The sequence below is a fragment of the Salmo salar genome, chromosome ssa14 (assembly GCF_905237065.1).
Source record: "Salmo salar chromosome ssa14, Ssal_v3.1, whole genome shotgun sequence".
NCBI classification, from domain to species: domain Eukaryota; kingdom Metazoa; phylum Chordata; class Actinopteri; order Salmoniformes; family Salmonidae; genus Salmo; species Salmo salar.
In genome coordinates, this window is record NC_059455.1 from 28,277,401 (window position 1) to 28,305,311 (window position 27,911).

Consider the following 27,911-nt stretch of genomic DNA (forward strand, 5'->3'; position numbering starts at 1 on the left):
CACGGCCATCATGGCTAGCTATTTTGACACCCACCAAGTTTTGCACTCACCAAACTCAGATTTACTATAAGAAAAATTGGATTACCTTTGCTGTTCTTCGACAGAATGCACTCCCAGGACTTCTAGTTTACACCCAATGTTGTTTTGGTTCCAAATAATCCATAGTTATATCCAAATAGCGGCGTTTTGTTCTTGCGTTCAAGACACTATCCGAAGGGTGACGCGCCGGCGCGTATCGTGACAAAAAATGTCAAAATATTCCATTACCGTACTTCGAAGCATGTCAAACGCTGTTTAAAATCAATTTTTATAGCGATAATATTCCGACCAGGAGACGTCGTTTTCGTTCAAAGACTGAAAATGTAAAATGGACTCTTCACGTGCATGCGCGCACCCGTTTCATTGTTCTCAGATCGACCACTATCCAAATGCGCTACTGTTTTTCAGCCTGGGACTGCAGTCATCATTCCGCATTCTGGCGCCTTCTGAGAGCCTATGGGAGCCTTAGAAAATGTCACGTTACAGCAGAGATCCTCTATTTTCCATAAAGAGGCTATAGAAGGCCAAGAAATGGTCAGAGAGGGCACTTCCTGTATGCAATCTTCTCAGGTTTTGGCCTGCCATATGAGTTATGTTATACTCACAGACACCATTCAAACAGTTTTAGGAACTTTAGGGTGTTTTCTATCCAAATCAAACAATTATATGCATATTCTAGTTTCTGGGCAGGAGTAATAACCAGATTAAATCGGGTACGTTTTTTATCCGGCCGTGAAAATACTGCCCCTATCCTAAACAGGTTAAAATGTAATATTGTCATTCAAAGAATTATAGATTAACATCTCGTGAATGCAACCGCATTGCCAGATTTAAAAATAACTTTACTGGGAATTCACACTTTGCGATAAACGAGGTGCTATGCTCAGAAAAATAGGCTAGGCGATACAGGTTAGCGCCATCTTGGAACCATCTAAAATCAAATATACTATTGTAAATATTTCCTTACCTTTGATTATCTTCATCAGAAGGCACTTCCAGGGATCCCCGGTCCACAACAAATGTAGTTTTGTTCGAAAAAGTTAATAATTTATGTCCCAATAGCTCCTTCTTGTTAGCGCGTTCTGAAGGCTACTCATAATGTACGAGGCGCACTGGACTTGTCGTCACAAATGTGCAAAAAATATATATTTACGTTCGTTCAAACATGTCAAACGTTGTATAACATAAATCTTTAGGGCCTTTTTCAATCAGAGCTTCAATAATATTCAAGGCAGACGATTGCATTGTCTTACTAAACGTTTCAGAATGAGACGGTACCCATGGGCGCCCGCGTCATAGTAGTAACGGCCCTCCCCCTATGACCAACTTTCCAAGCCTCTCTTTCGGTCAGTTTCTACCGGAGAAGACTCAAACCACTTTGTAAAGACTGTTGACATCTAGTGGAAGCCTTAGGAAGTGCTAAATGAATCCTAACTCACGGTGTGTTTCATAGGCAAAGTGTTGAAGGTGATTCCACAAATCAGATTTCCACTTCCTGCATGGAATCTTCTCAGGTTTTGGCCTGCCATATGAGTTCTGTTATACTCACAGACACCATTCAAACAGTTTTAGAAACTTTGGAGTGTTTTCTATCCAAATCGACTAATTATATGCATATTCTAGTTACTGGGCAGGAGTAGTAACCAGATTAAATCGGGTACGTTTTTTATCCGGCCGTGCAAATACTGCCCCCTAGCCCCAACAGGTTAACGACATTCTGTGACATGTTGAACCGGTTCGTGTTCGTCTACCTTGATGACATCCTTGTTTTCTCCCGCTTGGCTCAAGAACATGTCCTCTATGTCCGACAAGTTCTCCATCGTCTTCTGGAGAACCAGCTGTTTGTCAAAGCATAGAAATGCGAATTCCATCGCTCCACCATCTCCATCCTTCGATACATCATAGCTGCAGGCAACACACAGATGGATCCTGGAAAGGTGAGAGCGGTGGTGGATTGGCAGCAACCCACTTCCAGAGTGCAGTTGCAACGCTTCCTGGGGTTTGTCAATTTCTACCGCCGGTTCATCCGGGGATACAGCACCCTGGCTTCCCCCTTTAGCAATCACCTCTCCAAAGGTCCCATTCATGTGGTATCCAGCTGCAGACTGGGCGTTCTTGGACCTCAACCACCAATTCACTACCGCCCCATCCTAATCCATCCAGTTCGTGGTGGTGATCGACGCCTCTGACGTCGGAGTGGGGTCTGTCCTGTCCCAGTGTTTGGTCCAAGACCAGAAACTGCATCCCTGCATTTTCCTCTCCCATCGTCTCAACACCACGGAAAGGAATTACGACATGGGTAACCGAGAACTACTCGTGGTGAACATGGCGTTGGAGGAGTTGAGGCACTGGTTAGAGGGGGTGGAACACCCAGCTCATGGTGCAGCACGTCTTCTGGATTCATGGACTTCCGCTTCTCATCCCGGTTCTGGAAGGCTCTGCACACTCGTTGGGTTGTTGGCCATTCTGTCCACCGGGTTTCACCCCCAGTCTAATGGCCAGTCTGAGCGAGTCAATCAGGACCAGGAGACGACTCTTCATTGCCTCGTCTCCACCAACCCCACCACCTGGAGCCAGCAACTCATGTGGGTGGAATACGCCCGCAACACCCTCCCCTGCTTATCCACTGGTCTCTAGCCTTTCGAGTGTTCGATTGGTTATCAGCCCTCGTTCTTCCCTGAGCAAGAGGAAAAGGTCAGCCCACCCAGGGCCCAGATGTTCGTCTGCTGCTGTCGCCGTACCTGGAAGAGAGCCTTGTCTGCTCCTCTACATACCACCTCCAGGTATCGACGACAGGCAGACCGCCACCGGGCCCTGGCTCCCTGTTACCATCACAGGGCAGAGGGTGTGGCTGTCCACTCGGGATCTACCCCTCTGGGTGGAGTCCCGCAAACTTTCCCCCTGTTTAATCAGCCCTTTCCCCATCTCTAAGATCCGTAGCCCCTCTGCTGTTCATCTTCTGTTGCCCCGCACCCTCCGTATACATCCCACTTTTCATGTATCAAGGATTAAACCTCTTTCTCACAACCCTCTGGCTCCTCTTTCCAGTGACCATAGTGAAAATAGTAGTCATATTTACTATTTAACGCAACAGTTTTTGTGACAAAACTATGCAATGGAAACACATTGAACTTCAGATTTCTATTCGGTACATGAAAATAGATGTTGTGTGTGCTACGTTGTCACGCAGTGATTTTTATCCACAACAAGTCCGTTTGGTGGAAACACACCCCTAGCGGGAAAAAGCACACATTTTATATTGCGTGTTTTTGAAAATTTGTGTGAAAATCTGTCGCCAATTGGATGGAAAGCTAGCTAGTGTCAGCCTTTCGGTAGAAGAGGGATGGCTGCCAGTCTCTTTGTGCCCAGTGGCATCAAAGTTCATTAGAATACTGTGGGCACGAAGGATGGCTGGAGAAATTAGGAGAGATGGCAATGAATAAGCAAACAGAACATGATGATTAGAGGTGCAGAGCGAAAAGAACACTGAGGTTGAGGGGAGGGTTCAGACAGAAAAAGCCATGCCATGGTCTGATACTGTTGTGTTATGTCTGCTTGCACAGTAATGGTCATATTGACTGATGGCCACGTGGCTTAGCTAAATGCATGTAATCTACTTGTAAAGTGCACTGCATAAGCTACAGTGTCAAATAATAATTACTTAGAACAATCTTATAATCATCTGAAAAACACACCAATTTTACATCATTTTACAGAGGCCATTTGTTAGAACGTTAGGTGCTAGCCCCATTGCATCGCTGTAATCTCCCTGACAAGTAACAACCATCCGTTCCGTGTCATATTCATGGGGCAAATCTGGCTACTTACATAATTACCACATGACATGTCTTCTTGCTTGCCCAGCCACTGCTAAGGGAGGGAGGGAGGGAGGGAGGTAGGGAGGGAGGGAGAGGAAGGGAGATCTCTGACACTCACACTCTGTCATTAGATTGAGTAGAGGCAAAGTTTAGGAGATCAACTCTGTGTTAAGTCATAATGTTTTTTAATAGGGATGATGAGAGAGAGGGAGAATGAGGAATAGAGAGAGGGAGAGAGATAGGGAGGAGGGGGGCAGTAATGAAATGGAGTCCGTTAACAAAGCTGCAAGTGTCTATAGTAGACTACAGCAGTCCATTGTATCTACTTTATTGTCTTTGTTGAAATGCAACAATCGCTATGACTGTAGGTGTGTGTGTGTGTGTGTGTGTGTGTGTGTGTGTGTGTGTGTGTGTGTGTGTGTGTGTGTGTGTGTGCATACGTATTGTGTATGGAGGGGTGGGGGCTTGAAAATACAGTACAGCAGATATGCTCTGGACACATCTGGGTCGGTTCCACACTCGGATTAAAAGCAAATTGTTTCTCAACAATGCCTTCATATTCAATTAAAGGGCTGCTCAGGAATGCGTGGCAACTATACTGAGACCCAGTTATTCCCCCCAATTTTCCCGGAACAATGTTCTAGAACAACCCCCCTCGAACCCTCCCACACCCCCTAGTTCTTGAGTGTCAGGCTAGGTCTCTGAACTATTTGGTTTGTCTGTACTGAAGTGCTTTTCCACAATGCCCCAGATCCATCATCCCAGGGCCATTGAGGCACATTGTGCTCATCCATTAAGTGTATCTACTGTATGGTGAACGCTCACAAAGCGGCAGCTTGAAGAGGGTCAGTCAGTGGTGCGTGGGCCACCGCCACCATAAATCTGGTTTGGCCAGCACTGAACCTCCCTTGTGCTTGGATAATGGCGCTCTAATCGCTCGTACCACTTCATGGGTGGGACAAGGGGGTGTGGAGAGCATTACTCATTTGTTTCCAAGCCCAGTCCAATGAGCCCGAACGAATAACCCCCACTTTTTGTCTTTTCCTATCTGAAAGTCTTTCAGTCAGGTAGAACAGAAGCACAAACTGGCCAACTATTTTAACTAAAGACACTTTGCTTGTCAAGACATTGATAGTAATCTATATCCATATTCCTCCCACTGCCGACCAGCGATAATATCCATATGAATAATATATGGATACTCACAGAGCTCTGTGAGGGATGGTCAACTCTGCTTCTGCCTGCTCCAGAGGTGTATCCAAAATGCCACAACGGGCTCTCATCAAAAGTATTGCATGGAGAATAGGGTGCGATTTCGGACCACTCCCTGGCCGGATTAGAATGGATCTCATTGTTCCTTGAAGCTGAAGTGAAGCAGAACCTTCCTCCTCACATCCCTGCCTCTCCTGTTGTCTAACAGCTGGAGCTTTAGCAGCAGCCCAGAGACCTGCAATTTTAATGCCTCCATAAAGCAGAGATGATCTTCCTGGCAGTAAATTCATATCATAAATAAATAAAGTCCTCCTAGTCATTATAGGCTAGTAATTGGTTCCTGTATGACTGTGGTGGGACCTGGTTGTTTACAGTGTGTATTAAACCTACAGCAACATTTTAGAGTGCACTGCACATTGTACTCCAATGTAGCAGATGTCATACATTTTAGACATTTAGTTCCAATGTATCATATCCTCCTATGGCAAGTGTACTGTGTCCTTCTTCCATAGTAATAAAGGTAAACCACACATTAGGATTTGGATTATCGGGGTATAAGTCTGGCACATGTCTGGCAATGTGAGAAGACACAGGGTCATCCATCATTATCAATACACATGTCCACAGGATCAATACATCACCATCACAACAAAATAGACAAAACACAGAAACATTATAGAGATAAACCACAAATAAAACCCTGCTTTGAGCTCCTTGTTTACAGGTTTACCGTTGACTATCCATCTATGTTGCTTGTTGTTGAACATTGTTTTAAGTTTAATGTTTTTAACCAGTAGGACCTTTGTATGCAGAGACATTTCCTATGCAGCATTGCCATGCAGGTACTTTTGTTCCACTAATATGCCTGCCGGGGCCATTGGGATGGCCAATTGCCCAGTGTTTTGCGATATGGCCTGAATTACTGCAAGGGGCTATGCATAGAATGCCTAATCCAAGCCAATTAATTTACATTGCTAGACTCTCACCTGCCTGCAGATTTCTCCCTCACACAGAACCCTCCGATAGTGAATCGTGGGCAGATCCAGTTCACTCAGAACCTCTCTCAACGGAGTCATAAGGGGCGTATTCATTACGCCAATTCTGTTGCAAAACGTTTCTTAAACAGAAGGACAGGGAGGGACATACCTGAATTTGTCCAATATAAACTAATTTTAGTGTTCCGTTTTGCAACTGTTTGGAATAACGATTACACCTCCGGTTTTATCTCACATACGGATCCCTACACACATCACTCACATTGGTTGGTTGGTTGGTTGGTTCCCCATGCACAGCCAATGGAGCCACACGATTCCTGGCCAATGACCATGCCAACTAGACCACAAAGAGGAGTGTGTACTGTAGTATACCTCACTGTTGTCTCCTGATGCTTAGGGATGCCAGAACTGTGGGAGTTTCAAAAGACCCCCCACCCCATCTCTCTGCATCCGTATGGTTGAGGAGTCCACCGAGACTGGACCAAGTCAAGTGTTTATGAGCCATCTATTCATCCTGCCAAATAATGAAATACTGTTTTAGACTGTAATGGATAGACAGACAATGAAGCCCGGAGTACCTTATGGAGGCGTCTTTTTATCAATCGTTTAACAGATCAAAACATGCTCCATTATGCCACTGTTCCATGACTATGTAATTACTCCCAATTATTATCATTTACAAATGCAGTATAAGTATCTGACAGACAGTGAAGTGTCTGACAGACAGTAATATTATACATTCAGTATGTATAATAATAATAATTCACATAATGTGTAAACATGGACGCCGTCCTAAATAAAGGTGTGCTCAATGATCAACAATGATTTAGTTTAGAAGTTTAGGTGTAATTACAGGGCACAGTGAAAATCTTAAGGGGCGGGATGTTCCCCAATGTTAGAAGGGTGTCCTGAGTGAAAAAGTTGCTAAATATATTTTATTGAAATCTATTCACTCTCAAGTTGAAAGAAAATGAGTGGGACTAGTGGCTTTAAACACATGCTTTTCATAAAGGAAATATTAGATAAAAACTAGGTAGGCTATTCAGAATTTCATACCACCCTGTTGATGAAGAATAGGCAGTACAGTACAAGTACAGAATATAATTTTTTCACCATCGCTAACAATGTATTGATATTTGATTTGATATGGGCCTCACCTTCCACCTGCACTGCAGACACAAAATGTCTGACGTGGTGTGACCTGTAGCTGCTCTGTGACTGATTAGGCTAGTCAAATGGCTGGCAAATGTCTGACACCAGCATCACCATAATTAGCCACTGTAGAATGAGGAGCCAAGGAAACGGGAACACGGTTTCATGTTCTCCACCCAAACCCACATCTGTACAATGAAACTAATCAACCATGTGTGTCAGGAAGTAGATAACAGACACTGAGTGGGAGAGAGAGATGAAGGGAGAGGGAGAGCGTGATAAATAGAAATAGAAAGAGAGAGACAGGAGAGTCAGGGGTTCGTATGTCATTATAAGGTGAGATTGATTGCGGCGTCATGCCAATGATGGTGTTGAATTAGCATCAAGGAACATCATGGGTAACAAGACTGAGCCATCACCGTCATCACCACCACAACCACCAACACCATGGCTTTACACCCCTGGGGCTTCAGTGTGGCCAGATTCAGTCCTGCTGGATTCTCAATCACATTTCTACTAATGCAGAAATGGATAGTTGTTTTTAGGCTATACATCCACCTCAAAGCAATCACTATCCATTAAATGTGGAATTCTATAATGTGAATGGATATTTGCAGAATAGGGCAGAGATATAGATTGTTGACTATTTACGATGGGCATGTAATTAATTAATAGTCAATACATTTTCATGTTATTGTCACGTCCTGACCAGTAAAAGGGGTTATTTGTTATTGTAGTTTGGTCAGGACGTGGCAGGGGTGTGTTTGTTTTGTGTTGTCAGGGTTTTTGGGGTATTGTTCTATGTTTTGTATTTCTATGTTCATATTTCTAGTATTTGTATTTCTATGTTAGTTTTGGGAACGACCTCCAATTAGAAGCAGCTGGTTGTCGTTGCTTCTAATTGGAGGCCATATTTATATGGGTTTATTTTCTCTTGTGTTTGTGGGTGATTGTTCCATGTATAGGCAAGGTTACCTTACTGGACTGGCGTGCGTTTTCTTGTTTTGTTTCAGTGTTCACGTATGAATAAATATATAAGTATGGACACTTACGACGCTGCGTATTGGTCCGATATTTCTTACTCTTCATCAGAAGACGAAACATATGACAGTTATATATTAGTTTTTCATATCACATACTGTATATCTATAATTGATTCGAAAATCCTTCTTGGCCTAAATTGCCTCTTTTTTTCTTGTTTTCATTGTAGGGGGTAAGCTAACACATGGAATTGTTTTAAAATGATCATACCATGGATCATTTAGCTATTTGATTTGGAATTTTAGGATCCCTGTAGGTATATAAAAACCAACTACTACTTTTTGTATTATTTTTTTTTTATTATTATGTTTTATGTATTGTTATATATTTTGTATTTTTTGGCTTCTTGTAATATTTTTTTTTACCTGTAGTTAACTAGGAAAGTCAGTTAAGAACACATTCTTATTTACAATGACAGCCTAATCTGGCCAAACTCTCCCCTAACCCGGATGACATTGGGCCAATTCTGCGCAGCCCTATGGGACTCCCGATTACAGCCTACTACTATTACCCATAGAAATGAATTGAAGAAAACATTAATTAATGTAAAAACACAGTCCCCCAAATGTTTTTGTTTTTTTGGACACATATTTGGCACAAAACTTCCTCCATACTTCTTTTCATTTTTTAACCAGTACAGGGTTACCTTCAGACGGGTCCTGAACACCATTGTGTTTATGAGTCTCCCCTTTCCATATTAGCTACAGATGTTTTTGTGAGTTTTCCAGGATGTCTCCCAGTCTGATAAACAGCGCTGTAGCTCTGCCACTTTTCGACCGCAGATGCGAAAGGCTGACATAGGCAGATGCGATGGATTGAGACACAGCCCATGCAAAAAAACAGATGCAGTGCATTCAGAAAGTATTCAGACCCCTTGACTTTTTCCATATTTTGTTACAGCTTTATTCTAAAATGGATTAAATAAATAAAAATCCTCATCAATCTACACACAATACCTCATTATGACAGTGAAAAACGTTTTTTAAACATTTAGCAAATGTATTACAAATTAAAAACAAATTAGACCTGTTACTCAGTACTTTGTTGAAGTACCTTTGGCAGCGATTAGTCATAGACTGTTTCTCTGCCTCCACACGGCAAGTGAACGCCAAGTCTAGTTCCAAAAGGCTCCTTAACAGCCATAAGACTGCTGAACAATTAATCAAATTGCCGCCTGGACTATTTACATTGACACCCCCCCCCTTTGTTTTTACACTGCTGCTACTTGCTGTTTATTATCTATGCATAGTCACTTTACCGCTACCTATATGTACAATCTACCTTGACTACCTGTACCCCCGCACATTGACTCGGTACCTCCTGTACATAGCCTCATTGTTGTTATTTTATTGTGTTACTTTTTATTTTATTTTGGACTTTACTTTATTTAGTAAATATTTTCTTAAACTCTAGGGGCTAGGGGCAGTATTTTCACGGCCGGCTGAAAAACGTACCCAATTTAAACAGGTTACTACTCCGGCCCAGAAAATAGAATATGCATATTATTAGTGGATTTGGATAGAATACACTCTGGAGTTTCTAAAACTGTTTGAATGGTGTCTCTAAGTATAACAGAACTCATATGGCAGGCAAAAACCTGAGAAAAAATACAAGCAGGAAATGAAAATGTTGTGGCTGTACTATTTTCAAGTCATTGGTAATAAATCACACAGTGACAAAGGATTCATTTTGCACTTCCTATGGCTTCCACTAGATGTCAACGATCTTTATAAAGTTGTTTGAAGCGTCTATGATGAACAGAGAACGAATGAGAAGGAAGGGAATTTGACGTCCCTGGGAGGTCGTCACTTCATTATTGCGCGCACATGCGCGTTCATGCGAGGCGAGACATTTTTCAAAACTTGTTTCAAGACGGGTTGAAATATTACTGATGTTTCACGTTAAAAATGGACCAAAAGATTGATGCTAAACAACGTTTGACATGTTTGAACGAACGTAAATAGATTTTTTTTTTGACTTTTCGTCGTGACTTTTCACTCCCATTTTGAGTAGCCTACCAAACGCGCTAACACAGAACAGCATGGAGTTATTTGGACATAAATTATGAACTTCATCGAAAAAAACAACATTTGTTGTGGACCTGAGATTCCTGGAAGTGCCTTCTGATGAAGATTATTAAAGGTAAGGGAATATTGCTAATGTTATTCATGGTTTTAGATGATTCCAACATAGCGGCTAGCTGTATAGCCTAGTGTATTTTTCTGACCAGAGTACTCAGATTATTGCAAAGTATGCTTTCCCAGTAAAGTTATTTTGAAATCTGTCAATGCGTTTGCATTCAGAATGCAACCGTTATTCTTTGAATAACAGTTTAATACTTTAACCACGTTTTATAATGAGTATTTTTTTGTAAATTCACTGGCAGTTTTGGGGGAGACACATTTTCTCAACGACACACGCCGATGTAAAATGCTGTTTTTGGATATAAATATGAACTTGATAGAACAAGAATGCATGTATTGTCTAACATAATGTCCTAGGAGTGTCATCTGATGAAGATTGTCAAAGGTTAGTGCATAATTTTAGCTGTTTTTCTGCTTTTGGTGATGCCTGTCCTTGAATTGAAAATGGATGTGTGTACTTTTTTGGCTATGTACTCTCCTAACATAATCTCCTAACATAATCTAACTTTATGCTTTCGCCGTAAAGCCTCTTTGAAAATCGGACAATGTGGTTCGATTAAGGAGATGTTTATCTTTTAAATGGTGTAAAATAGTTGATTGTTTGAGAAATTGAAATTATTCGATTTTTGATGTTTTGAATTTCCCGCCTTGCTAGCAATCCCGTCAGTGGGATTAGGTTACCCTCGATCCCCAACAGGTTTTCTTAACCTCTTGGGGCTAGGTGGGACGCTAGCGTGCCACCCGTGGTGCACTCCATCAACAGCAGGTGCATTTCAAGAGCGGCAAATTTGAATCCAAATAAATGTCAAAATTCAAATTTTTCAAAAATACAACTATGTTACACCATTTGAAAGATAAACATCTCCTTAATCTAACCACGTTTTACGATTTCAAAAAGGTTTTACGGCGAAAGCATAAATTTAGAGTATGTTAGGACAGTACATTTACAAGAGTTGTGTGTAATGTTTTGTCAAGTCAAAGACAGGGTCACCAAAACCATAAAACCAGCTAAAATGATGCACTAACCTTTTACAATCTCCATCAGATGACACTCCTAGGACATTATGTTAGACAATGCATGCATTTTTAGTTCTATCAAGTTCATTTTTATATCCAAAAACAGCGTTTTACTATGGCATTGATGTTGAGGAAATCGTTTCCCTCCAATAACCGGCAGTCAAGTCAGCGTCAGAAATTAAATAATTAAAATTAGAAAACATTGGTAAAATATTATATTGTCATTTAAAGAATTATAGATTTACATCTCTTGAACGCAATCAACTTGCCAGATTTAAAAATAACCTTACTGGGAAATCACACTTTGCAATAATCTGAGCACTGCGCCCAGAAAAATACGGCGTTGCAATACAGACTAGACGTCATGTTGGGGAGATCTAAAATCGAAAATACTATGTAAATAATCCATTACCTTTGATTCTCTTCATCAGATGTCACTTCCAGGTATCACAGGTCCATAACGAATGTAGTTTTGTTCAAAAAAGCTCATCATTTATGTCCAAAAATCTCCGTCTCGTTAGCACATGATGTAAGCCAGCCGGACTTCTCGTCATGAACGAGGGGAAAAAATATATTTCCGTTCGTTCAAACATGTCAAACGTTGTATAGCATAAATCATTAGGGCCTTTTTTAACCAGAACATGAATAATATTCAAGGTGGACGAATGCATACTCTTTTATAACGTATTGGAACGAGGGTACCCAACATGAACTAGCGCGCCAGGTGTCTAATGGGACATCACCGTTCCATGGCTCTTGTTCGGTCAGATCTCCCTCCAGAAGACTCAAAACACTTTGTAAAGGCTGGTGACATCTAGTGGAAGCAATAGGAAGTGCCAAAATATTCCTAAACCCCTGTGTTTTTCAATGGGATAGGTTTAAAGTCAATACAACACATCAGGTATCCACTTCCTGTCAGAAAATGTCTCAGGGTTTTGCCTGCCAAATGAGTTCTGTTATACTCACAGACACCATTCAAACAGTTTTGGAAACTTTAGAGTGTTTTCTATCCATATATAATAAGTATATGCATATTCTAGTTACTGGGTAGGATTAGTAACCAGATTAAATCGGGTACATTTTTTTTATCCAGACGTGCAAATGCTGCCCCCTAGACCCAACAGGTTAACTCTATTTCTTGAACTGCATTGTTGGTTAAGGGCTTGTAAGTAAGCATTTCAAGCTAAGGTCTACACCTCTTGTATTCGGCGCATGTGACAAATAAAATTGGATTTGATTGTAAACATACACATCATACATTTTTCAGGCATAATGTATCATTTCAAGGAAGGGGCAGTCCATTTTGGATTGAGGCAGGAATGAATTCTGCATGATATGTGAGTGTTCAAGTTAATTTTACATTGAAGCATATTTTATCAACAGACTTGAGATGGTGGTGTGTATAGCTAGTAAACTGGTATCTTCATTTAGATAAGAGGACCACTGTGATGCCTGATCTATTATATAAAAACATTGTTCTATAAGACGAAGAAAAACACATTGTAATTCTTTTGAAATGTTAGTATGTTAATCAAGTGTGGAACAATAAACTTGATTTTAATTTAACAGTCATATTGTAGATTTCCTTGAAAATATACAGTAACAGTCAAAAGTTTGGACACACCTCATTCCAGTGTTATTTTTATTTGTACTGTTTTCTACATTGTAGAATAATAGTGAAGACATCAAAACTATGAAATAACACATATGGAATCATGTAGTAACCAAAAAGTGTTAAAAATATCTAAATATATTTGAGATTTAAGATTCTTCAAAGTAGCCACCCTTTGCCTTGATGACAGCTTGGCGCACTCTTGGCATCTCTCAACCAGCTTCATGAGGTAGTCACCTGGAATGCATTTCAATTAACAGGTATGCCTTATTAAAAGTTTTGTGGGAATTTATTTCCTTCTTAATGCGTTTGAGCCAATAAGTTGTGTTGTGAAAAGGTAGAGGTGGTATACAGAAGATAGCCCTATTTGGTAAAAGACCAAGTCCATATTATGGAAAGAACAGCTCAAATAAGCAAAGAGAAATGACAGTCCATCATTTCTTTAAGACATGAAGGTCAGTCAATCTGAAAAAGTTCAAGAACTTTGAAAGTTTATCCAAGTGCAGTCGCAAAAACCATCAAGCGCTATGATGAAACTGGCTCTCATGAGGACCGCCACAGGAAAGAAAGACCCATGCTGCAGAGGATAAGTTCCTTATACAAAGATGGCACCGACAGATATGGCAGCTCTGCTTCTAGCTCCTAAGCAACTTTGCAGTATATTGTTTTTTTGTGAGTTATTTCTTACATTATTAACCCATAATTTTTGGGGTGTTATTATATACAGCCGGAAAGAACTTTTGGATATCAGAGCGGTGGTAACTCACCAGCATTACGACCGTAAAGCCTCTTTGAAAATCGGACAATGTGGTTCGATTAAGGAGATGTTTATCTTTTAAATGGTGTAAAATAGTTGATTGTTTGAGAAATTGAAATTATTCGATTTTTGATGTTTTGAATTTCCCGCCTTGCTAGCAATCCCGTCAGTGGGATTAGGTTACCCTCGATCCCCAACAGGTTTTCTTAACTCTATTTCTTGAACTGCATTGTTGGTTAAGGGCTTGTAAGTAAGCATTTCAAGCTAAGGTCTACACCTCTTGTATTCGGCGCATGTGACAAATAAAATTGGATTTGATTGTAAACATACACATCATACATTTTTCAGGCATAATGTATCATTTCAAGGAAGGGGTAGTCCATTTTGGATTGAGGCAGGAATGAATTCTGCATGATATGTGAGTGTTCAAGTTAATTTTACATTGAAGCATATTTTATCAACAGACTTGAGATGGTGGTGTGTATAGCTAGTAAACTGGTATCTTCATTTAGATAAGAGGACCACTGTGATGCCTGATCTATTATATAAAAACATTGTTCTATAAGACGAAGGCACCGACAGATATGGCAGCTCTGCTTCTAGCTCCTAAGCAACTTTGCAGTATATTGTTTTTTTGTGAGTTATTTCTTACATTATTAACCCATAATTTTTGGAGTGTTATTATATACAGCCGGAAAGAACTTTTGGATATCAGAGCGGTGGTAACTCACCAGCATTACGACCGTAAAGCCTCTTTGAAAATCGGACAATGTGGTTCGATTAAGGAGATGTTTATCTTTTAAATGGTGTAAAATAGTTGATTGTTTGAGAAATTGAAATTATTCGATTTTTGATGTTTTGAATTTCCCGCCTTGCTAGCAATCCCGTCAGTGGGATTAGGTTACCCTCGATCCCCAACAGGTTTTCTTAACTCTATTTCTTGAACTGCATTGTTGGTTAAGGGCTTGTAAGTAAGCATTTCAAGCTAAGGTCTACACCTCTTGTATTCGGCGCATGTGACAAATAAAATTGGATTTGATTGTAAACATACACATCATACATTTTTCAGGCATAATGTATCATTTCAAGGAAGGGGTAGTCCATTTTGGATTGAGGCAGGAATACGACTTTCCAAATTGGATCCTTTGTTCGTACCCCCCAGGACAATTTAACCCTTGTGTTGTCTTAAGGGACAAAAATGATCCGCCACCATGTTTAATAGCAGAGAAAACCCCCTAAATGATATTTTTTTTAAACATGAAATTTGATTACTTTTCCAACAGTGACCCCAACATTAGAAAAAGTGAAACATCGCCTTTGTTCATATTTCCATGAAAGCTGTACACCAACAGGGTACAAAGATTGTTTTAGGGTCATTTTTGACATGGCAGTTATAAAATGATTTACACACCACAAAAACCACAAACACACAAACACACAATGAGAAATTGAGATTATGTGTGCTACTGATTGAACTCAGACAAAACTAAAACTTTCTTGTGCATGTGCAGCATCACCCCTCCACAACCCCACACATGACTCAAGTTCACAGACAAAATAAAAACAATTTCAGACAAAAATAAACAACATTTCTGACAAAATAAAATTTTCTTGAAAGCATTGTTTACTAATGGGGAATGCAGTCAGAGGCTATAAAGGTGCTGCAGATGACAGTCCCCCCAATTCTCTCTTTGCTGAAGCCATGAGTGCACGTTTCAGTGCCCAACATAATTTTTTTAGATGTCCAGGAGGAACAAGAGAACAATGATTTAGAAGAAGAGGAGGTATCTGAAGAAGAAGAAGAAGAAGGGGAAAAATACAACCCAGAGCACGATGCATCATCTTCAGATGATGAAGAAATCCCCCAAGCTGAAAGAAATACATTTTTTGTCAAAGAACAGCAAAATATCATGGTCCTTGTCACCATATGTGACTCACCACCTGGATTGGGTCTTATGTATCAAGATTTGAATTTATGTTTTTTTACATTAGGTAAAAATAGAGACTCTGTCACGGCTGTCAAAAGGAGAGGACCAAGGTGCAGCATGTGTGTCGTTCCACATTTTGATTTACTCTGTGAAAGTATGCAATACATAAAATAACTGAATAGACAAAACAACAAACCGTAACGCAGAGAAACAAACACTACTCAAAAATAATCACCCACAAAACCCAGGAAGAAAAACCCCTACTTAAGTATGATCTCCAATTAGAGAAAATGAGGACCAGCTGCCTCTAATTGGAGATCATCCCAAACAAACCAACATAGAAATACAAAAACTAGAAACTAAGAACATAGAAATAGAGCACATAGAATAAACCCCCCTGTCACGCCCTGACCTACTTTACCATAGAAAATAACAGCTTACCATGGTCAGGACGTGACAGACTCAGAGCTCCAAAATGGTATATCATACACTGCAGAGAAAAGAGCGGGAAAGTAATTCTGCTTTGAAAGTTGATCAACTTGTAAACTCACTTTTGAGAAAACTGTCTTTCAATGTTTTGGTACTACTATTGGAGAGCCCTTCTTTGTCTACACCCATTCAGCATTGTTCACACACTATTAAGCCTTAGCCCCCACCCATCTCTTTAAGGGTTGATCCGTGTGTTCTGTACTAACTTGCCAGCTACTTCCAGACATCTAAGAGAGAGAGAACAGCTCACTGAACATTACTCGGTCTAGCAGAGCTGGTTAGGCTGTTACAGTATGTTATTCAGAGCTTTGGTGACAGCAACTGTGCTGTCAGATTGTCTGTTCGTAAATTCAGAGCATTTTGCATTCAGAGCGCACACTGGACACTCTGGCCAATAAGTAGGGTTGTTCCGAAAGCTCTGACCGCACAACGACAGTCAAGCACCCAAGCTAACTGGCTAACATTGGCTAGCTACTTCCAGACACATAATGAGAGAACAGCCCACTCTGACCATTTTACTCTCCCTAGCAGAGCTGGTTAGACAGTTTTTATGTTATCCAGAGCATTGGTGACTGTAACAGTGCTGCTGGCAACAATTTAAGGACGCTTTGTTGCCGACGTTTACTGACACTGGACATATTCAACAGGTGTTGAGCGTTCAAAAATGCATCAATTATTCTGCGCTCTGGCACACTAAGATGAGAGTCTTTTGTTAAGAAATGTAGCTAAATAGCTAGCTAGGTAAACAATGAATCCCAACGCGTGACGTAATGTTAGTTAGCGAACCAGCCAGCTAAAGTTAGCGAGCTAGCTAACAGTACACTAACTTGAATCTACTTTGTCAAAATTAGAGTGGAGTCTTTTGTTAAGACATGTAGCTAGCTAGCTAGCTAAACAACTCATGTCATTACTACCGTGCATGAATCTGCAGGTAGCTAACCAACCAGGTTCTATGGCTATAACTAGTCAAGAAAATGTGTCAAAGATACGAAGAATAAGATTGTACACATAACAGCCAGCTAATGTTAGCTAGCTAACAGTACACTTGAAATGAAATCACATTCTGTCAAATTTAGAAATGTGTAATATAGCTAGCTAGACTATCTTACCAGTATACATCATGTTTGTATGCATCTCCTGACTGTCTGATGCCATGCACAATGTAATCCAGACTGGTGTTTTCTCCATCTCCTTAGCTATCATACTCGAATTGCACTGATTTCAAAACTCGGTCCTCCAGAAAGTGGAGAACATACACATAACTTTTGCTAGCGAGCCAGCCAGCTAACATTAGCTGTCTAACAGTACATTTTAACTTGACATTAGGTTTATGCAGTTTTACTGCACAATAAAAAAAATGTTACACCGCATTTGACACGATTACCTAAACATACTGACCAGCTCCAATAGACAGCTGCGTGCTATATGGCAGACCAATCCAAATTCATCTCTCGACATGTCCAGCCCACTCAATATCTCAGCCAATCATGGCTAGCTGGAAGGTTTTCTCCTTTTTCTGTGACTAAACCAACTATGCTCGTAATATATTTAATAGGGATAGTGGGCAGTATTTTCACGGCCGGATAAAAAACGTACCCGATTTAATCTGGTTACTACTCCTGCCCAGAAACTAGGATATTCATATAATTAGTATATTTGGATAGAAAACACTCTAATATTTCTAAAACTGTTTGAATGGTGTCTGTGAGTATAACAGAACTCATATGGCAGGCCAAAACCTGAGAAGATTCTATACAGGAAGTGCCCTGTCTGACAATTTGTTCTCCTACTTGGGCATCTCTATCAAAAATACAGCAGCTCTGCTGTAGCGTGACATTTTCTAAGGCTTCCATTGGCTCTAGGAAGGCGGCAGAAAGTGGAATGATAGCTCTGCAGTCTCTGGGTGAAAAACAGCAGGGGTTTTTGTGAGTGGTCCTTCTGGGAACAATGACACTGGCGCACGCGTGCACGAGGCGACTCCATTTTTTTCTTTCACTGTTTGAACGAATACAACGTCTCTCGGTTGGGATATTATCGCTATTTTACGAGAAAAATCACATAAAAATCCATTTTAAACAGCGTTTGACATGCTTCGAAGTACGGTAATGGAATATTTTGAATTTTTTGTCACGAAATTTGCCGGCGCCTCACCCTTCGGATAGTTACCTGAACACATGAACAAAACGGAGCTATTTGAATATAACTATAGATTATTTTGAACCAAAACCACATTTGTTGTTGAAGTAGAAGTCCTGGGAGTGCATTCTGACGAAGAACAGCAAAGGTAATCCAATTTTTCTTATAGTAAATCTGAGTTTGGTGAGTGCCAAACTTGGTGGGTGTCAAAATAGCTAGCCGTGATGGCCAGGCTATGTACTTAGAATATTGCAAAATGTGCTTTCACCGAGAAGCTATTTTAAAATCGGACACCGCGATTGCATAAAGGAGTTCTGTATCTATAATTCTTAAAATAATTGTTATGCTTTTTGTGAACGTTAATCGTGAGTAATTTAGTAAATTCACCGGAAGTTTGCGGTGGGTATGCTAGTTCTGAGCATCACATGCTAATGTAAAAAGCTGGTTTTGATATAAATATGAACTTGACTGAACAAAACATGCATGTATTGTATAACATAATGTCCTAGGAGTGTCATCTGATGAAGATCATCAAAGGTTAGTGCTGTATTTAGCTGTGGTTTTGGTTTTTGTGACATATATGCTTGCTTTGAAAATGGCTGTGAGATTATTTTTGGGAGGGTACTCTCCTGACATAATCTAATGTTTTGCTTTCGCTGTGAAGCCTTTTTGAAATCGGACAGTGTGGTTAGATTAACGAGAGTTTTATCTTTCAAATGGTGTAAAATAGTCATATGTTTGAGAAATTGAAGTTATAGCATTTTTTAGGTGTTTGTATTTCGCGCCACGCTATACTATTGGATATTGGTGAGGCGTTGCGCTAGCGGAATGTCTGTCCCTAACAGGTTATTAACAGTTTTATTCGTATTTACAGCTGGCATACAAGTTTGATATTAACCTGTTATGGATAGGGGGCAGTATTTTCACGGCCTGATAAAAACGTACCCGATTTAATCTGTTTATTACTCCTTCCCAGAAACTAGAATATGCATATAATTAGTAGCTTTGGATAGAAAACACCCAAAAGTTTCTAAAACTGTTTAAATGGTGTCTGTGAGTATAACAGAACTCATATGGCAGGCCAAAACCTGAGAAGATTCCAAATAGGAAGTGGCCCTCTGACCATTTCTTGGCCTTCTTTAGCCTCTTTATTGAAAACAGAGGATCTCTGCTGTAACGTGACTCTTTCTAAGGCTCCCATAGGCTCTCAGAAGGCGCCAGAACGTTGAATGATGACTTTGCAGTCCCTGGCTGAAAAACAGTAGCGCATTTGGATAGTGGTCGATCTGAGAACAATGAGACGGGTGCGCGCGTACACGTGAAGAGTCCATTTTACATTTTCAGTCTTTGAACGAAAACGACGTCTCCCGGTCAGAATATTATCGCTATTTTACGAGAAAAATCGCATAAAACTTGATTTTAAACAGCGTTTGACATGCTTCGAAGTACGGTAATGGAATATTTTGAATTTTTTTGTCACGAAACGCGCCGGCGCGTCACCCTTCGTTGCCCTTCGGATAGTGTCTTGAACGCACGAACAAAACGCCGCTATTTGGATATAATTATGGATTATTTGGAACCAAACCAACATTTGTTGTTGAAGTAGAAGTCCTGGGAGTGCATTCTGACGAAGAACAGCAAAGGTAATCACATTTTTCTTATAGTAAATCTGAGTTTGGTGAGTACCAATCTTGGTGGGTGTCAAAATAGCTAGCCTGTGATGGACGGGCTATCTACTCAGAATATTGCAAAATGTGCTTTCACCGAAAAGCTATTTTAAAATCGGACACCGCGATTGCATAAAGGAGTTCTGTATCTATAATTCTTAAAATAATTGTTGTGTTTTTTGTGAACGTTTATCGTGAGTAATTTAGTAAATTCACCAGAAGTGTTCGGTGGGAATGCTAGTTCTGAACGTCACATGCTAATGTAAAAAGCTGTTTTTTGATATAAATATGAACTTGATTGAACAAAACATGCATGTATTGTATAACATAATGTCCTAGGAGTGTCATCTGATGAAGATCATCAAAGGTTAGTGCTGCATTTAGCTGTGGTTTTGGTTTTTGTGACATTATATGTTAGCTTGAAAAATCGGTGTCTGATTATTTCTGGCTGGGTACTCTCCTGACATAATCTAATGTTTTGCTTTCGTTGTAAAGCCTTTTTGAAATCGGACAGTGTGGTTAGATAAAGGAGAGTTGTCTTTAAAATGGTGTAAAATAGTCATATCAACAACAAAGGATCTGATCGGTGAACAGCAGAGGGATAGAAACACTCTGAAGTTTCTAAAACTGTTTGAATGATGTCTGTGAGTATAACAGAACTCATATGGCAGGCAAAAACCTGAGAAGAATCCAACCAGGAAGTGGGAAATCTGAGGTTGACGTTTTTTCAAGTGATTGCCTTTACAGTATACAGTGACTTAGGGTTCATTTTGCACTTCCTAAAGCTTCCGCTAGATGTCAACAGTCTTTAGAACCTTGTTTGAGGATTCTATGGTGAATTTGAAGGGAATAACAGCCCAAGGAAGTAGGTGTCCCATTATAAGGCATGGGCTCAGTCACGCGCAGAGACTTGGGAGCGAGCTGAGTTCATATTCACTCCTAAAGAGAACGAATAGGTCCGGTTGGAATTTTATTGAAGATATATGTTAAAAACAACCTAACATAATCTAATGTTTTGCTTTTGTCGTAAAGCCTTTTTGAAATCGGACAATGTGGTTAGATTAAGGAGAATATTATCTTTAAAATGGTGTATAATACTTGTATGTGTGAGAAATTGTAATTATGAGAATTTTGCTTTTTTGAATTTGGCGCTCTGATTTTTCACTGATTGTTGTCAAATCAATCCCGCTAACTGAATTTGCGATTAAGGGGTCACTAACAGGTTAATTGACTATACTGTAGCTCAGAATTAAACACCACAGCCCCCTCCAAGCTCATCATTAAGCTTGGGGCTCTGGGTCTGAATCCCGCCCTGTGCAACTGGGTCCTTACTTCCTGACTGGCCGCCCCCAGGTGGTGAAGGTAGGAAACAACACCTCCACTTCGCTGATCCTCAACGCAGGGGCCCCACAAGGGTGCGTGCTCAGCCCCCTCCTGTACTACCTGTTCACCCATGACCGCGTGGCCACGCATGCCTCCAACTCAATCATCAGGTTTGCAGATGAAACAACAGCAGTAGGCCTGATTAACAACAATGATGAGACAGCCTACAGGGAGGAGGTGAGGGCCCTGGGAGTGTGGTGCCAGGAAAATAACCTCTCACTCAACGTCAACAACAAAGGATCTGATCGGTGAACAGCAGAGGGTGCATGTCCATATCCTTGTCGACAGGATCACAGTGGAGAAGGTGGAAAGCTTCAAGTTCCTTGCCGTACACATCACTGACGATCTGAAATGGTCCACCCACACAGACAGTGTGGTGAAGAAGGTGCAACAGCGCCTCTTCAACCTCAGGAGGCTGAAGAAATTTGGCTTGGCCTCTAAAACCCTCAAAAACTTTTACAGATGTACAATTGTGAGCATCCTGTCAGGCTGTGTCACCGTCTGATACTGCAACTGCACCACCCGCAACCTCAGGGCTCTCCAGAGGGTGGTGCGGTCTGCCCAATGCATCACTGGGGGCAAACTACCTGCCCTCCAGCGCATTTATTGCACCCAATGTATTAGGAAGGCCAAAAAGATCATCAAGGACATCAACCACCGGAGCCACAGACTGTTCACCTCGCTATCATCCAGAAGGCGAGGTCAGTACAAGTGCATCAAAGTTAGAACCGAAAGACTGAAAAACAGATTCTATCTAAAGGCCATCAGACTGTTAGATAGCATCGCTTAGTCAGCTTCCAACTGGTTACGCAGCCCTGCACATTAGAGGCCTCCGCCCTATATACAGTTGAAGTCGGAAGTTTACATACACCTTAGCCAAATACATTTAAACTCAGTTTTTCACAATTCCTGATATTTAATCCAATTAAAAATTCCTTGTCTTAGGTCAGTTAGGATAACCACTTTATTTTAAGAATGTGAAATGTCAGAATGATAGTAGAGAGTATGATTTATTTCAGCTTTTATTTCTTTCATCACATTCCCAGTGGGTCAAAAGTTTACATACACGCAATTAGTATTTGGTAACATTGTCTTTAAATTGTTTAACTTGGGTCAAATGTTTCGGGTAGCCTTCCACAAGCTTCCCACAATAAGTAGGGTGAATTTTGGCCCATTCCTCTTGACAGAGCTGGTGTATCTGAGTCAGGTTTGTGGGCCTCCTTGCTCGCACACGCTTTTTCAGTTCTGCCCACAAATTTTCTGTAGGTTTGAGGTCAGGGCTTTGTGATGGCCACTCCAATACCTTGACTTTATTGTCCTTAAACCATTTTGCCACAACTTTGGTAGTATGCTTGGGGTCATTGTCCATTTGGAAGACTCATTTGCGACCAAGCTTTACTTTCCTGACTGATGTCTTGAGATGTTGCTTCAATGTATCCACATAATATTCCAACCTCATGATGCCATCTATTTTGTGAACTGCTCCCGTCCCTCCTGCAGCAAAGCACCCCCACAACATGATGCTGCCACCCCCATGCTTCACAGTTGGGATGGTGTTCTTCGGCTTGCAAGCCACCCCCTTTTTCCTCCAAACATAATGATGGTAATTATGGCCAAACAGTTATATTTTTGTTTCATTAGATCCTGAGGACATTTCTCCAAAAAGTACGATCTTTGTCCCCTTATGCAGTTGCAAACCGTAGTCTGGCTTTTTTATCCTGTTAGGGCTAGGGGGCAGCATTGACACGGCTGGATAAAAAACATACCCGATTTAATCTGGTTACCACTCCTACTCAGTAACTAGAATATGCATATACTTATTACATATGGATAGAAAACACCCTAAATTTTCTAAAACTGTTTGAATGGTGTCTGTGAGTATAACAGAACTCAAATGGCAGGTCAAAACCTGAGAGATTCCTTTACAGGAAGTGGCCTGTCTGACCATTTGTTGAACTTCTTTTCCATCTCTATCATTTACTAAGGATCTCTGCTCTAACGTGACACTTCCCACGTCGTCCATAGGCGCTCGGAGCCCGGGAAAAAACAGAATGTCGTCATTCCAGCCCCAGGCTGAAACACATTATCGTCTTTCTCAAGTGGCCGATCAAGAGACACTAGCTTATGCGCGTGACCCCGACCGCCCCCGCCTTTGGGATTTTTTCCTCTGTTTGCCGAAAAGGAGATTCCCTGTCGGAATATTATCGCTTTTCTACGAGAAAAATGTCGTAAAAATTGATTTTAAACAGCGGTTGACATGCTTCGAAGTACGGTAATGGAATACTTAGAATTTTATTGTCACGAATTGCGCCATGCGCGTGACACTTCTTTACTATTTCGGATAGTGTCTGGAACGCACGAACAAAACGCCGCTATTCGGATATAACGATGGATTATTTTGGACCAAACCAACATTTGTTATTGAAGTAGCAGTCCTGGGTGTGTATTCTGACGAAGACAACAAAAGGTAATGAAATTTTTATAACAGTAAATATGATTATGGTGAGTGCTAAACTTGCCGGGTGTCTAAATAGCGAGCCCGTGATGCCTGGGCTATGTACTTAGAATATTGCAAAATGTGCTTTCACCAAAAAGCTATTTTAAAATCGGACATATCGAGTGCATAGAGGAGGTCTGTATCTATAATTCTTAAAATAATTGTTATGCTTTTTGTGAACGTTTATCGTGAGTAATTTAGTCAAATGTTAGCGAATTCCCCAGAAGTTTGCGGGGGGTATGCTAGTTCTGAACGTCACATGCTAATGTAAAAAGCTGGTTTTTGATATAAATATGAACTTGATTGAACAAAACATGCATGTATTGTATAACATAATGTCCTAGGGTTGTCATCTGATGAAGATCATCAAAGGTGAGTGCTGCATTTAGCTGTCTTCTGGGTTTTGGTGACATTATATGCTGGCTTGAAAAATGGGTGTCTGATTATTTCTGGCTTGGTACTCTGCTGACATAATCTAATGTTTTGCTTTCGTTGTAAAGCCTTTTTGAAATCGGACAGTGTGGTTAGATTAACGAGAGTCTTATCTTTAAATGGCTGTAAAATAGTCATATGTTTGAGAAATTGAAGTAATAGGATTTTTAAGGTTTTGAAAATCGCGCCACAGGATAGCAGTGGCTGTTACGTAGGTGGGACGAATTCGTCCCGCCTAGCCTAGAGAGGTTATGGTGGTTTTGGAGCAGTGGCTTCTTCCTTGCTGAGCGGCCTTTCAGGTTATGTCGATATAAGACTTGTTTTACTGTGGATATAGATACTTTTATACCTGTTTCCTCCAGCATCTTCACAGGGTCCTTTGCTGTTGTTCTGGGATTGATTTGCACTTTTTGCACCAAAGTACATTCATCTCTAGGGGACGGAAAGCGTCTCCTTCCTGAGCGGTATGACGCGTGATCCCATGATGTTTATACTTGCATACTATTGTTTGTACAGATGAATGTGGCACCTTCAGGTGCTTGGAAATTTCTCCCAAGGATGAACCAGACTTGTGGAGGTCTACGATTTTTTTCTGAGGTCTTGGCTGATTTCTTTTGATTTTCCCATGATGTCAAGTAAAGAGGCACCGAGCCTTGAAATACATCCACAGGTACACCTCCAATTGACTCACATTATGTCAATTAGCCTATCAGAAGCTTCTAAAGCCATGAGATCATTTTCTGGAATTTTCCAAGCTGTTCAAAGGCACAGTCAACTTGGTGTATGTTAACTTCTGACCCAATGGAATTGTGATACAGTGAATTATAAGTGAAATAATCTGTCTGTAAACATTTGTTGGAAAAATTACTTGTGTCATGCACAAAGTATACGTCCTAACCGACTTGCCAAAACTATAGTTTGTTAACAAGAAATTTGTGGAGTGGTTGAAGAACGAGTTTTAATGACTCCAACCTAAGTGTATGTAAACTTCTGACTTCAACTTTTCATAGACTTGGAATCACTGGCCACTTTAATAATTGAACACTAGTCACTTTAATAATGTTTAACTCATATTTACATACTGCTTTACTCATATGTATATACTGTATTCTATTCTACTCTATTTTAGTCATTGCCACTCTGACATATCTAATATTTATATATTTCTTAATTTCATTATTTTACTTTTAGATTTGTGTGTATTGTTGTAAATCTTTTTGAGATACTACTGCTCTGTTAGATACTACTGCAATGTTGCAGCTAGTAACACAACCATTTCACAACACTGGCAATAACATCTGCTAAATATGTGTATGTGACCAATACAATTTGATTTGATTTAAAGTTACCAGCCTCAGAAATTGCATCCCAAATAAATACTTCACAGAGTTCAAGTAACAGACATATCTCAACATCAGCTGTTCAGAGGAGACTGTGTGAATCAGACCTTCATGGTTGAATTTCTGCAAAGATACCACTACTAAAGGACACCAATAAGAAGAATAGACTTGCTTGGGCCAAGAAACACGAGCAATGGACATTTGACAGGTGGAAATCTGTCCTTTCGTCTGATGAGTCCACATTTAGGATTTTTGGTTCCAACCACCATGTCTTTGTGAGATGCTGAGTAAGTGAACGGATGATCTCAGCATGTGTGTCTCCCACCATGAAGCATGGAGGAGGACGTGTGATGGTGTGGGGTTGCTTTGCTGGTGACACTGTCAGTGATTTATTTAGAATTCAAGGCACAGTTAACCAGCATGTCTACCACAGCATTCTGCAGTGATACGCTATCCCATCTGGTTTGCGCTTAGTGGGATTATCATTTGTTTTTCAACAGGACAATGACCCAACACACCTCCAGGCTAAGGGCTATTTGACCAAGAAGGAGAGTGATGGAGTGCTGCATCAGATGACCTGGCCTCCACAATCACCCGACCTCAACCCAATTGAGATGGTTTGGGATGAGTTGGACTACAGAGTGAAGGAAAAGCAGCCAACAAGTGCTCAGCATATGTGCGAACTCCTTCAATACTGTTGGAAAAACATTCCAGGTGAAGCTGGTTGAGAGAATGCCAAGAGTGTGCAAAGCTGTGTCGTGTCTTTGGCTATGCCGGATTAAATGATATGACATGCTATTCTATAAAATAATTTCTCTGTAATTAATATTACCTGATTAAGCTAATCAGATAAATGTAATTAACTAGAAAGTCGGGGCACCACGAAAGAATGTTTATAGAGCTGTTATCTTCCGAATAAACTCTTAAAGACCTAGTAATCTTTTACATCAGTAGCAGTCAATATTTAATCGTCACTTTATTTAGTCTCATCTGAAAGTTATAAATTCTTGGTTATCTTCACGAACCCTGGCTAACAAGTTCAATCAGCAATACAAAATTTGGTTTAATTATTTATTTACTAAATACCTAAATAATCACACAGAATTACATCTACACAGAATGGATCATACATTGATTACAAATTATGTCATAAAGGAAAACTTACCTAGCGGACAGAACAGATATGACAGCTGGTTACACAAAGAAGGGGGGTTGGGTTTGAGTGAAAGAGCGGGAAGACTGAGGAGCAAAAAGGTTTTATGTCTCTATAGGGCTGTAGGCAGCTATTCTATTGTAAATACAGTATCTTATGCATTCTAAATAACCGCCCATTTGAAAAAGGAAAATGCAATAAATATTTACTCTGAGCTGCGCTTCGGTAGATTAGTCATAGATAGTAGGCCAGGTTGTCCTTCGAAGAATGTCTGGTGGTAGAACGGGTACTTAGTAGTACCGTCGTCGTGTGGTAAATAGATACTCTGTCCGTCCTCTCCTAGCCCACGTCTACAGTTGCTGCCCTAACGCAACAGCTAGGAGGTATCACTTCTTTAGTGAATAAGTGTTCAAAGTTCATACCGAGTTGCCATGCTATATGCTCATGCTATATTCTGGCTGGTTTAGTCGAAATTCATCCTTCCGGTGTGTAGGTCGTCACCTTCACATTGAAATTCGATGCTAATTTCGTTAGGTTCTTGTCGAGGTTGGCTTAGTTCTGTAGGTGGTCTTTGTCCTTTCAACGTGGGGACCTCAAGTTCACACATCCTTGGAACAGCTTATTACTTGATCCCTTTTAAATGTAGGACTGTCGCCCCAACGTCCTAGGAACAGAAAGTTACATTTTCGTCAAGGACTTTAAATAGGAGGGGAGAGAAGGGTGTGTTTCATAGTTTATAACCAATGTCTGTTCACATGGGCAGGGCCACTGAGTGAGCAGAGCTTTAACCTTATGAAAACCCAATTCTCTCATTTGGAAGCTAAAATTACATTTAATCTTTTCACAAATAGTCTCATATTTATACATTGAAATTGAACAACTATTCCATGTGAACCTGATAACTATGATGTGTAGCCTTTCCAAGATACAGTTTAGGTCTGTATCTTGGCTTCTGACTATTATTAGTCAGACGCCAACTGATCTAGCATCATATTCATTAAGTACCAACGCATATTTTCAACTGGTTGGATTACCGAAATATGGTTCAGTTTCCCATCTTTTGATGTTACCAGACTCTCCATGTTACAAAGGGATTTTC